This window comes from Eptesicus fuscus, chromosome 1, assembly GCF_027574615.1.
Source record: "Eptesicus fuscus isolate TK198812 chromosome 1, DD_ASM_mEF_20220401, whole genome shotgun sequence".
Taxonomy (NCBI): domain Eukaryota; kingdom Metazoa; phylum Chordata; class Mammalia; order Chiroptera; family Vespertilionidae; genus Eptesicus; species Eptesicus fuscus.
In genome coordinates, this window is record NC_072473.1 from 123168137 (window position 1) to 123175479 (window position 7343).

Below are 7343 nucleotides of genomic sequence, written 5' to 3' on the forward strand. Positions count from 1 at the left end.
CCACTGCAATTCTTGGTATTCTGTGTTTGACTCTTCTGTGTGCTGGGTGAATGAACTATCTTATCTATAGCTTCCATTAAGATTTAATCAACAAGTTTTGGTATTACAATACTGGGTAAGGGAAATGTTCCACAGCCAGACATAATATCCATTCCTATTTAAATATTCAGGTAAAGTTGGCATAACTTCTTTACATAATACCTACTTAAAACAACACAACTTTCATAATCTTATTAACCATACTGTTTTACGATCTCTCAATCTAATTATAGTCTGAGTCAGGGATTCACCAATGGGTTTTGGTATCCAGGCCCTTCCATCAATCTTTATTTTTAATATTTTTCAATGATCATTACCAGCTCCCATAGGCTACTGATATGAACTTCCTTTGAGACTTTTTTAAAATATATTTTTATTGATTTCAGAGAGGAAGGGAGAGGGAGAGAGAAATAGAAACATCGATGACAGAGAGTCATTGATCAGCTGTCTCCTGCATACCCCCTACTGGGGATCAAGCCTGCAACCCGGGCATGTGCCCTTGACTGGAATCAAACCCCGGACCCTTCAGTCCACAGGCCAATGCTCTATCCACTGAGCCAAACCGCTAGAGCCCCTCTGTCAATCTTTAACTTGATAAATTGGCCTAAACAGCTGCTCCAAGAAATTGTTGGTCAGGTTTCTCATTGCAATTTTTGCCATTCTGCTTTTTAAATTTCTTCAAAATGCGGTAGATTGGACATGTTTGGGCCCTTTGATGTTGGGGGACTGAAAGGGGGCTCTTTGGCCTGCCTAAACTTAGGTTTTAATCCCAGTAATGTCCACTTATCCCATTTCTTAACCATCTAAAGATTCCCACCCTGCTAGGACAAGTGTTGTGAACCTTCCCTTTCTGTTTTCTGTTTTTGTTTGTTTAATTTTATTAATTGGTTTGAGAGAGAGAGAGAGAGAGAAGAAACATCAATGTGAAAGAGAAGCATTGATCAGGAGGGACCAGAAATTGAACCTATAACTCTTTGGTCCATGGGACGACACTCCAACCACTGAGCCACACTGACCATGGCTCTGTTTCCTGTTTCTTTTGCTCCTATCAATATTTGCACTATTCACCCTATTTTTAAATAACCTTTTGTAAAAAAAAATTCCAAGAGTCTTTTGACTCCTTAGCCTCTTTCCATTCTCTTATTAAATGGATGCTTTTATTAGCATCTATAAGACCCATGAGGGAAGCTGAGAGAAAATTCAGTAAGATTTCTCAACCTGATTTTTGTTTGTAAGGCTAGTCATTATAATGCTTTGCACTCACTTTTGAAATTTGGTCTTTCTATAGGTACCAATGAAATAGCTACTATGATGCGCGCTCTCTAAAAGTTTTCCAATTTAGAAGCTTTTTCCAATTTAAAGGGTACATCGTCTTGTTATCAGTGGGGATTGCTCCTTGTCCCCACCTGTTGCTGGTGGGAGTGGGCTTCTTGCCATGTCTTGAGTAAGGGAATTTTCTGAGACTCTACAGAAGGATGTGATATTGTAGAAAGCTTTATTTCTGTGGAATTACACCCCTGAGTTTCCAAGGTACTGTTTCCCTTCATTCCACAAAGAAAGAAGTCCTGCTGTGCCTTTAGCAGGGCTATGATTAAAACTGTTGCCCAGGCCTGGCCAGCGTGGCTCAGTGGTTTGAGCATCGACCTATGAATCAGGAGGTCACGGTTCGATTGCTAGTCAGGCCACATGCCCGGGTTGAGGGCTCGATCCCCAGTGTGGGGTGGGCAGGAAGGAGGCAGCCTGTCAATGATTCTCTATCGTAATTGATGTTTCTCTCCCTCTCTGAAATCAATAAAAAATATTTTTAAAAAGAAACTGTTGCCCAGAGTTTCTGTTGCATGTCTGCACAGTCCAATCCAGAATCAGGCTAGCTTAGCTTGTGTTCCCCACTGCAGTTCATCAGTCCATTGTGTGTGGGGTCTGCAGGGCCACATGGCTATGGAGGCAACATGAGCAGGAGTAAAGCCAAGAGAGCCTAGAGCCCCAAGCCCAACAAGAGAGAGAGTGCATTTCGGGGAATTGTATATCCCCAAATTGTCATGGGCTTGTGTAGGCTCCACCCATTCTGACCAATGATTTCTGTTCCTGGATTTTTGGGTTTGTTTTGTTTGTTTTAGTTTTTTTATTTATTGATTTTTAGAGAGTGGGGTGGAGAGAAAGAGAGAGAGAAACGTCTATTCTACTTATTTATGCATTCATTGGTTGCTTTTTGTATGTGCCCTGATAAGATCAAACCCCCAACCTTGGTGTACTGGAAGGACACTAACCAACTGAGCTGCCTGGCCAAGGCTGTTCCGAGGTTTGAGTGACAGGCAGGTACCTTCCCTATGTCAGCTGGATTCACTGCGCATGCACTCATCTTCTCCTTTGTCCAAGTCCTTCCCCCAATAATCTGCAGGGAATGGAACAGTGGTTCCCTGGAGAGTGGAAATCTGCAGCTTCCTGGTGAAGCTGCCCAGATGGTCATGCTTATAATGTCTGGCCTCCCTTTTTCTCCTTTCCTATTATTAATAATTAGCTAATTACAACGACATCAGTCTGAACATCTAAGTAGGATTGATTAATCTCCATAGCGACTGAAACCACTCTGTTTTGTTTTGTTTTGTTTTTGGCTTAATAAAGGAAGCAAGAGAGGTTTGCAAGAGAATAAAAAGGATGCAGCCTTCATGACATCCAAAAGCTCACTCCCAGATTAGTCTAAGACAGTGAAAGCCTTTCATTATTACAGGTGGTAAAGATTGAGAAGACAAAGGCCCTTTATGAACTGGCACCCCTCGTGACAAATTCCCCTAAGAGTTAGGGCGGTCAGACAAAAAGGCAAGACACCAGTCAAAAGGCTACAGATGCCCAGTGCCAAGCCCCAGATATTCCTGTGCTTCAATCCTACTGGATGCCGCTGCCCGGAACCCCCAGTCTATATGACTGGGTGCCAAATGCATGCCAATCTGTTCACCGTCGGGATAGCAGAGACAAATGAGGAGGTCAGATCCAAGCTCTTAAAACAGAACAAGACAAAGAAACACTGACCATCTCAGGGACAATGATCAATGGATAAAAACCTGAGTCACTAGGCTCAAGAAGCTAGCTTCACAAATTTCTCCTGCCAATCTAAGGAAAGAAAGGACTCTCAACACTTCTAACTTCCACCAAAACCCACAGACAGAGATCAGGGAGACTGACAAGGTAAGAATGCTTACCTCTTGGCAACATTTTGTCAGACATCACAGAATTTTTCTGCTGCAGCAGTTCCCAGCATGTCCCAGCCAGTGAGTTCTCCTGGCTTACTTGCCTAAACTGTTGGGAAAGAAAAATTTTACTCTGCCTTTCAAGGTTTTTCTGGCTGGTCTAAACAAATTGGCATGAGACATTAGCAAGAGAAGAACAAAGTTTAGTAACATGGGAGAGACCCAGGGAAACTGAGTAATTCTCACCAAAATGACAAAGCCATCACCATAAATACCACCTTCACCTAATGACAAAAGAAGACTTTGGGGGTGGAGACAGTTATCGAAGAGTTCCAGAAAAAGCACAGTAAACAAGAGTAAGATTGTTATGAAGATTTAAATCCATGCCTTTTCAACTGATAGTGAAGGAAGGCCTGGTCCAGTGAGGGAAACACCCTTACAGATGGAGATTTCTGTTAAAAATATAAAAGTCTTCTCTGGCCAGGTGGTTCAGTTGGTTGGAGCACTAATCCAGTACACCAAAGATTGTTCCATCCCCAGTCGAGGCGCCTACCAGCAGCAACTAATCAATGTTTCTCTTTCCCTCTCTGTCACTTCCTTCCCTCTCTTTTCTCTCTCTCCCTTTCTAAAATAAATGAAATAATTAAAAAAAAAAAGCCGAAACCAGTTTGGCTCAGTGGATAGAGCGTCGGCTTGCAGACCGAAGGGTCCTGGGTTCGATTCCGGTTGGGGGGCATGTACCTTGGTTGCAGGCATGTCACCAGTGGGAGGTGTGCAGGAGGCAGCTGATCGATGTTTCTCTCTCATCAATGTTTCCAACTCTCTATCCCTCTCCCTTCCTCTCTGTAAAAAATCAATAAAAATAAAAATAAAATAAAATAGTCCTTTCTTTAAAAATAAATAAATAAATAAATAAAGAAGAAAGAAATTAACAGTGTTTAGCATCTAGGATGTAGGATTGTGGGTGGGTTTCCTCTGCACTCGCCTGTACAGTAGCTTCTAAATATCCTCTAGTAAATATGTATCTGATTCTTGGTCACATTTACCCTAACAGAAACCTGAGCAGCCATAGGGCCTACATGTGATAGATTTAAAAAATGCAGTCTTGTAACCTCTAAAACACATGATAAAACTACGCAGATCTTGGTTATTGATTTTGAAGTTTGGAAACTAAGGTCATTGTGGCCGAGAGGTTAGCACCTGTTTCTAGAAAGTGTGGATGAAGGGGCGAGGGGTTGAGGTCAGTTTAGAGAACAGGGGAGCTTCCCTAGTGAGGGGGACACTGAGGACATCTACAGGGAGAGAGATGGTCCCTCTTTCCCTCCTTTCTACTTCCTTCTTTCACACGTTGGTCCATTTACTCAGTCAGTAAGCAATCCTTTACCAAATACTTAAGGCTGTGCAGGCACCGGACTAGACCCTAGGGAAACAGGATGAGAAGACATGGTGCCTGTCCTCAGGAAGATCACACAGTTTACTGGAGAAGACAGGAAAATCACATGAGAGCCCAGCATTAATTGAGGCATGTACAGGATGCTGCAGGGTCACAGAGGGACCGTTGGCTAACTCTCCCTGGGGGCATAGGGGCTTCACAAAGGTGGTAACAGTTGGGTCAGGTCTTGAAGGATGAGTAAGAGTTCTACAGGCAGCCCTAACCGGTTTGGCTCAGTGGATAGAGTGTCGGCCTGCGGACTGAAGGGTCCCAGGTTCGATTCCGGTCAAGGGCATGTACCTTGGTTGCGGGCACATCCCCAGTGGGAGGTGTGCAGGAGGCAGCTGATCGATGTTTCTCTCTCATTGATGTTTCTAACTCTATCCCTCTCCCTTCCTCTCTGTAAAAAATCAATATAATATTTAAAAAGTTCTACGGGCTGACTAGGAGGAGGAAGGGCCTTCCAAGCAGAGGGAATAGCATGGGCAAAGGCACGGAGATGTGAGGCAGCATTGTAGGATTCTTAGCTGGGAGAGCAACATGATTAAATTGATTCACTCTTCGACTCAACACATATGTGCTATGCACTAGCCTAGGTGGTGAGGATGACGGCAGTACAAAAACAAATCCCTTAATGCACGGAGCTTACATTCTAGTTGGAGAGACAGCAAAGGATAAAAATAAAGCAGGGGATGATAACAGAGAGGGAGCACAGGGTGGTGTTAAACAAGGGTGGCCAGGCAAGGCATTCCTGACCCAGTGACTTTGAGCAGGACTGAATGAAGTGAGGGAGCAGGCCTTGGTAATGAATGGGGAAAGGGAATTGCAGGTGCAAAGGCCCTGGGGTGGGGAACGTGTTTGGAGTGATCAAGGAACAAGCAGGTGGAAAGGCTTGTCTGGCAGCCAAAGAGCATGGTGCTGTCCTGATTGGGAGGGCTCGGTGTGGAAGAGATGAATCGGACAAAGGTTGATGAGGAGGAATATTGGAATAGCTCCAAGTTCAAGGCTTTCACCTTTGATGACGAAGATGATGAGCTCTCTCAGTTAAAGGAATCCAAGCGGGCAGTGAATAGCCTTTAAGACTTCGTGGATGATGACGACAATGATGACCTGGAGAGAGTCAGCTGGACTGGGGAACCTGTGGGAAGTATCTCATGGTCCATCAAAGAGACTGCTGGTAACAGTGGGTCAAACCATGAGGGGCGTGAACAGCTAAAGAGCTGAAACAGCTTCTCCTCCTATGCACAGCTACCCAAATTTACTTCTACCTATTCCCTGAGCAGCTTTTTTAGAGGGAGAACTAGACTTGGAAGTTTCCAGTCCCTTTCTGATGCTCTTTTGGACACACCTGCCAAAAGCTATGCTCCAGAGCTGGGGAGACCCAAGGGGGAGTTTAGGGACTACAGCAATGACTGGAGCCCCAGCGACATGGTGTGATGCCTTCAGAAGGGCAAGGTCTGCTCACTAGAAAGATTCCGCTCCTTACAGGACAAGCTACAACTCTTAGAGGAAGCAGTTAGCATGCATGATGGAAACGTCATTACTGCCGTTCCGATATTCCTGAAGAGGACACTAGCAAAGAGGTCCTCTTCCGAGAGCTAGAGGTGCGACAGGTCGCCCTGAGACAGACATCTCATTCACTTCTTTAAGGAAATAGGGGATCAAAAGCTGCTTTTAGATCTCTTCAGGTTCCTAGATAGAACAGAAGAGCTTGTGCTGTCCCATTATCGAGAGCACTTGAGCATTCAGGACCCTGAGAAACGGAAAGAATTTCTTAAGACCTGCATCGGTTTGCCATTTTCAGTGGAAGATTCTGCACACATACAAGACCATCACACGCTCCTGGAACGTCAGTTCATTATTGAGGCAAATGACCGCCATCTAGAATCAGCTGAGATCTTCCGAAAGCACCCCCCCCCCCACAAAGCTTCCATCCTCAATATGCCACTAGTGACGACACTCTTCTACTCCTGCTTCTACCACTACACGGAGCCCGAGGGGACATTCAGCGGTCCAGTCAACCTGAAGAAGACATTTAAGATCCCAGATAAACAGTATGTGCTGACTGCCTTGGCCGCCCGCGCCAAGCTCCATGCCTGGCATGATGTAGATGCTCTCTTTACCACAAAGAACTGGCTGGGCTACACCAAGAAGAGAGCACCCATTGGCTTCCATCGGGTCATGGAAATTCTGCCCAAGAACAGTGCCCCCGTCCAGATATTACAGGAGTATGTCAATCTAGTGGAAGATGTGGACACAAAGTTGAACTTAGCTACCAAGTTCAAGTGCCCCGATGTTGTCATTGATACTTGCCGGGACCTGAAGGACCGTCAGCAGTTGCTAGCGTACAGGAGTAAGGTGGACAAAGGATCTGCAGAGGAAGAGAAGATCGATGCCATTCCCAGTAGCACGCAAATTCGGTGGAAGAATTAAGTGGCATCAACTACCCTGAGACCTGCCTCGTTTCTTCCTTTCCAGCCTTTGAAAAGAGTATACTCACTTTTTTTTTTGTTTTGTTAATCCTCACCCGAGGATATTTTCCATTGATTTTTAGAGAGAGTGGAAGGAGGCAGAGAGACAGAGAGAGAAACATCGATGTGAGAGACACACATTGATTGGTTGCCTCCTGCACTCGCCCAACCGGGGCTGGGGATCTGGCCTGCAACCAAAGTACGTGCCCTTGACTG

At 45.0% G+C, this 7343-nt stretch overlaps 1 pseudogene; it reads left to right on the top strand.

Moving 5' to 3' along the window:
* Positions 1 to 5600: 5600 nt before the first annotated feature.
* On the top strand, positions 5601 to 7126 carry LOC103303950 (spermatogenesis-defective protein 39 homolog; annotated as a pseudogene).
* Positions 7127 to 7343: the final 217 nt, after the last annotated feature.